This window comes from Gavialis gangeticus, unplaced genomic scaffold, assembly GCF_001723915.1.
Source record: "Gavialis gangeticus isolate Ggan-Ray unplaced genomic scaffold, GavGan_comp1, whole genome shotgun sequence".
NCBI classification, from domain to species: domain Eukaryota; kingdom Metazoa; phylum Chordata; order Crocodylia; family Gavialidae; genus Gavialis; species Gavialis gangeticus.
In genome coordinates, this window is record NW_017729033.1 from 43,883,798 (window position 1) to 43,889,908 (window position 6,111).

Below are 6,111 nucleotides of genomic sequence, written 5' to 3' on the forward strand. Positions count from 1 at the left end.
CTGACAGCTCTTGGGGTCGCCCAGGGGACACATGCTGGGTAAGTCCAATGGAAAATTCCATGAGCCTGTCTTGCGCATGTCAGTTCCAGTTCTCCCTGCATTGGCAGCATTCAATCAAAACTTTACTTTCACACCTAAGAATAAAAAATGGCACTCATGCAGTTACATAAGTGGAACTTAGGCATGTAATAGGGCATGGCCCCAATTGTCAATTTACATATCTCCTTTGGACAACAATTGGAGCAAGGGAGTCTATTTCTTTCTTTAAAACGAAAAGTAGGACAGAAGAGGGAGGGATAAGAAAAAAGATAAGTGTGCAAGGAATAAAAATTTAGAGTATTTTGGTAAGAAATGGCTTGATTCCTTGTGGTGCAGTATGATCCATGTGCTAGCCACCATGTGTGACCTGAGGGTGAAGGGCAGCGTATGCAGCAGCCAAAGCCTGAATCAGTAGATGGAGGTGCTGGTGAAGAGAGTCAGGGAGGCAGAACAGTGGTGGCAGGGGAATGTGGAAGAGGGGGATCCACTGTCCCATGCTAGCACACCATTCACCAGCCAGTCTCCTCCTCCACCACAGGTGCTACCAATGTGGGCCAAGGGCATGGCTTCCATCGTGGGGTCCAGAGGCAGCAGACCCCACCATCAGGCAGGTAACACTCAGGCCTCAGTGGCTGCCTATCTCGCCAAGGATGTGGAGCCACTCCTGTGTGAACCCTTCATCTACAGGGCAAGCCACAGCCAGATGTGGCAGGATCTGGTCACGGTTGCCTGGAAACACCTGTTCTGTCCACCGACCAGTGTTAAGAGTGACAGGGTGTTCAGAATTGCTGGGATGTTGTGACATCCCAACACCCCTGCTTGGATCCTGGTGGAGCAGCTGTTGTTCCTGAAGGTGACCCTCCCGCTGCTGGGGTTCCCCAAGCTCCAGGTGCAAATGGAGTGAATGCCACCCTCCTCACTCCATCTGCACCTATTTCCTTTTTTCATTTTTTAAAAGCCATTTAACGCCCCACTCTCAGAGCTGGAGTGGGCACTCACTGTATCACCAGCCAGCAGGGGGAAGAACATGTCCCTGTTCAACTCCTGTGCCAGGATGAACATGGAGGTATGGGTTGGTGCTAAGTGGAAGAAGGAGACCTCAGGTCCTGGGCATGACCACTAAAACTGTACTCTGCCAGGGTCAGGGAGGCCTGGTGGGATATCTGACTCCCCAGGTATGTCTCCACTTTTACCTGTGCTGCTACATCTCCCTTCCCCCCAACCCCAGCCAGTCCCTCACCCCCTGACACTTCCATTTCCATTTTCACTGACTGGCTTTCTTGCCTGCCAGCCTCTGGCTTGTTTACTATTCCTTCCGTTCAGGAATAGTACACACATATGCACACCAACTTCAGGTGCTTCCTCAGACTGAGAAAGGGTTTTTAAACCTGAAAGCTTGCTAAGATATATTTCTGTAACTAACTATTCAGTTGGTCTGCTAAAACATACCAGATTAGATTGAAAAAGGAAAGGACCTTGTCTGCCAGTTCCATGTCCTTAGACCAACACCCCTAGCACCTGACTGGAAGGATGCTGGGCCCTGAGCATACCTAAGCCCCAGTGCTGGGGCTGGCATGGAGAGTTCTCTGGCAGCTGCTGGAGAAGAAGCTCCTGCAGGGAAGGAAAGAAAGTCTCTAGTCTGTGACAGTTTGGCTGCCTGAGATGCTGCTGGTGCTACTGTGCTGTTTCCTAAGTTATTACCTGTTGTTATTTAAAGTGGTGGACCAGGATGAGGCTGTAGGGGAGAAGGAGACCTCATTGGGACACACTACCATGTCATGTAGAGGCCCCAGTGCCAGTGAGGGTGCACCTTAACACACACAGTATCACCCGTGTCATGAGTTTTGCTTGTCAGTAGCCTAAAGTGCAGTTTCCCAGAAACCCCTGCACCTATCTCCTTGAAACCTAGTGGGCTTTCAGATCACAGAAGGGGCTACCTTCCCTTCATGTTTTATCCAAATCGGGCAAGAAATGACAAAATTATAGGCAGTTTTGTGCGTCCCCATTATAACCTATGGGTGAAACGTCGAAACAGGTTCAACAAAACAAAACGGAACAGGGGTTTCAAAATGAAACAAAACTCAAAATGAAACTCTGTCCTATCCAAATGAAAGTCAAAATGGAATGATACTATTTCACACAGCCCTAGTAAACACCACTGCAGCTCAACAACCATTTTCCTTTGCTGTTGATCTGAACTGCCAGCAGCAGCCAAAGAGAAGGAATTCAGTGGCAGGCAGGTGGGTGCAGGGAAAGCAGCAACAGTGCCAATGCAGCAGTTCTAGGTATTGTAGGTTGCAATTTAACCCTTTGTGGGCCTCGTGCAGGCCCCAGTTGGACAGCCCTGAACTACAGGCTTTTGTTAACTGTATTTATCATGTTGTGGCATATCAAAAGCCTTAAGCATTAGAAACTTATGGCAAGCATGAATAAATAGATAATAGTAACATCCATAGTTATTGTTCAAGAATCAATCCCCTACTTTTTTCTATAGATTTTGGATTTGTTCTACCTTTGTATATAGTTACTTGTTGTTTTTTTTTATGGAAGAACTTGATTTGGGCATTCATTATTGACATATGCAATCAGATTTTAAGTGCAGTTAAGTGCACCATCTGGCTTTTCTTTCTCATCTATGCCTCTGTAGCCATACAGTGATATCAGCTATTCCAGGAGAGTTTGGAGCCTATTATAGCTGCACCAGTTGCAGGACAATTAGCTGAGTAGGCATTTCCCTTATGATCCCTGATTTTCAATGTTTAACAACTTCTTCAAAATTGTCTCAAACTAAAATATGGTGCACACAGTTTCAGATCAGATGTGTTTTTGTTTATCCTTTTAAAATAAAACAAACAAATGGTAAGGCTTAAATGTTCTGTCTAGATATTATAACAGCTATGGTCAGCAGAGGGTGATGTGTTCTTGGTCCCAGTGTTCAACCTGAACAAGTTTACAGGCAAGTCTTTTATTATTTCCTCCTATTTGCCTCCACAAGGTATGATGTAAGCCCATTTAATTCTGCTGTTGTTAGAATTCTGCATAGGTAGCTAGATCAGGAGGACCATATAGTTCCTTGTGGGCATCTTTTACATGCACTTTACAGTGTGGTGGGCTGGGGGAGCATTTTAACTAGAGTGGCTGTCAGCAGCTGCTCTAATTAAAGAGCCAGCAGCGTCTCGTGTATTCAGCATCCCACACTTCAAAATGGGGGTGGGGGAGCTTTAACTCAATGAGCTTAATCATTAATTCAGTGAGCTTTAGTTAATGCACTCCCCCCCCCCCCCCCCAGCATTTTGAAGGATGTGGATGCTAAATACACAGGACACCAAGCCTTCTGAAGTGTACTAATTAGCTTGCTCCAGCAGACTCAATTAATTGATTTTAACTCAATTTTGACCATAAAATGAACATGAATATGAGCCACCAGTGTGATGCTACAGTTAGTAAAGCAACCAATACACTGACATGCATCAACTGATGAATCTCAAGCAAAACCAAGGAAGTTATTCTCCTGCTCCACTTGGCATTGGTGAGGCTGCGTCTGGAGTACTGTATCCAGTTCTGAATGCCACACTTCAAGAAGGATGTAGAGAAGCTTGAAAGAGTCCAGAAAAGAGCCTCTTGTATAATTAGAGGCCTGAAGAGCAAATCATACAAGGAAAGACTGACAGATATGGGAATGCTCAGCCTAGAAAAATTAGACTTTTTGGGGATTTGGTGGCAGCTTACAAATACATCAGAGGTGAGCATCAGGGGCTAGGCAAATACCCCAGGGGAAAACCAGGAGCACTGGTCATAAACTCCTAGAAGAAGGTTTCAGACTATATATAAGGAAAAACTTCTTCACCGTTTGTGTGACCAGACTCTGGAATAGACTCCCAGAGGGGGTGGTACAGGCACCTACCCTGCAGCTCTTCAAAAGGAGACTGGATGCACACTTTGCTGGGGTTATATGACCCCAGCAGTCTTTCCTGCCCAAGTCAGGGGGGATGGACCCTATGATCTCATGAGGCCCCTTCCATCCCTAAACCTCTATGAATCTGTGAATTGAGTCTGCTCTGACGTCGAGTCTGCACCAATGCCTAGGGCTGGGATAGAAGACATCTTTTTGGCGAAATCTTAAGGAAGTCTAAATGTATGAACTAGAAAAGGAAAACGGGGGAGGGGATAGGAATACTCTTATTGTGTTTTTAATAAAGTTTTCTGATCAATGGGAGTTTGTGTCAGCTGCTATATGTGCTCATATAAATAAAGTCCAGAAAATTAAATTTAGGCCAGATCCAACTTTCATACTGCATTAGGAGCAGAACAGCAATCCCACATTCCTGTTGACTGCACTTTGACTTAACTGGTTGTGAACTGAGTCCTGCAGGGGAGTTGATCTGACATGGCATTGTAGTTGGCTGCTGGCTTATTTTTTCATAGTTTCATAGTTGTTAGGGTCAGAAGGGACCTCAATAGATCATCAACTCTGATCCCGTGCCCTGGACAGGAAAGAGCACTGGGGTCATATGACCCCAGATAGGTGCTTGTCTAGTCTCCTCTTAAAGACACCCAAAGTAGAGGAGAGAACCACCTCCCTTGGAAGCCCATTCCAGATACTGGCAACCCTTACCATAAAGTTCTTCCTGATATCCAACCTAAATCTCTCTGTCAGTTTGTGGCCATTGTTCCTGGTTATGCCAAGGGATCCCCTGGTGAACAGAGCATCTCCTCTTTCTTTGTGCCTCCCCCCCACCTCCTGCCCTCCCCGACCCCCAATGAATTTGTAAATGGCCACAAGATCCCCTCTCAGCCTTCTCTTGTGGAGGCTGAAGAGATCCAGGTCCCCCAGTCTCTCCTTATAGGGCCTTACCTTCAGGCCTCTAACCATACAAGTAGCCCTCCTCTGGATCCTCTCAAGGTTATCAACATCTCTTTTGAAGTGCGGTACCTAGAACTGGATGCAGTACTTCAGCTGTGGCCTGACCAATGCTGCATACAGGGGAAGTATCACCTCCCTGGACCTGTCCATGATGCACCTACTAATACATGATAGAGTGCGGTTAGCTTTACTAATTACTTCATCACATTGACAGCTCATAATCATCTTGGAATCAACTATGACTCTGAGATCCCTTTCTGCCACTGTGCTGCTGAGAAGGTCATCCCCTAACCAATAGGTGTATTGGTGATTCTTTCACCCTAGATGCAGCACTTTGCACTTGTCTTTGTTGAAATGCATACTATTCTTTTCTGCCTGCTTTCCAACTTGTCCAGGTCCACCTGGATTCGATCCCTTCCCAATAGTGTGTTTACTTTACCCCATAATTTTGTGTCATCCACAAATTTGGACAGAGTGCTCTCCACACCTTCATCCAAGTTGCTGATGAAGATACTGAATAGCACAGGTCCAAGGACCAAGCCTTGGGAGACTTCACTGCCCACATCTTACCAGGTTGATACCAACCCATCCACCATCACTCTCTTGGTGCAACCCTTAAGCCAATTTGCCACCTATCTGCCTGTGTAATCATCTATGTCACAGCCGCTCAGTTGGTTTATGAGAATAGGATGAGATACTGTATTGAAGGCCTTGTAAAAATCCAAGTAGATGACATCTACCTCGACTCCTGCATCTAAGCTCTTTCTGACCTGGTTGTAAAAAGAAACAAGGTTAGTTAGGCAGGATCTACCTGCTATGAACCCATGCTGGTTGCCCTTCAGCATTATTTTGCCTGCTGGGCTCCCACAAATGTGGTCCGTAATAATTTTGTCAAGGGTTTTCCCAAGAAAAGAGGTAAGACTAACCAGATTATAATTACCTGGATCCTCATTCCTCCCCTTCTTGAAAATAGGGATGACATTGGCTCTTTTCTAGTCCTCTGGGACCTGACCTGAGCACCATGAGGGATCAAACAGTGGTGCCAGTGGCTGTGCCATGACACTGGCCAATTCCTTCAGCACCCTTAGATGAAGATCATCTGGGCCTGCTGACTTAAACACATTCAACCCCTCCAAGTGTCCCTTTAATAGGTCCATGCTGACTTTTGGTGGGCTGGTGTTCCTCCTGTGACTATATGTAATGCAATT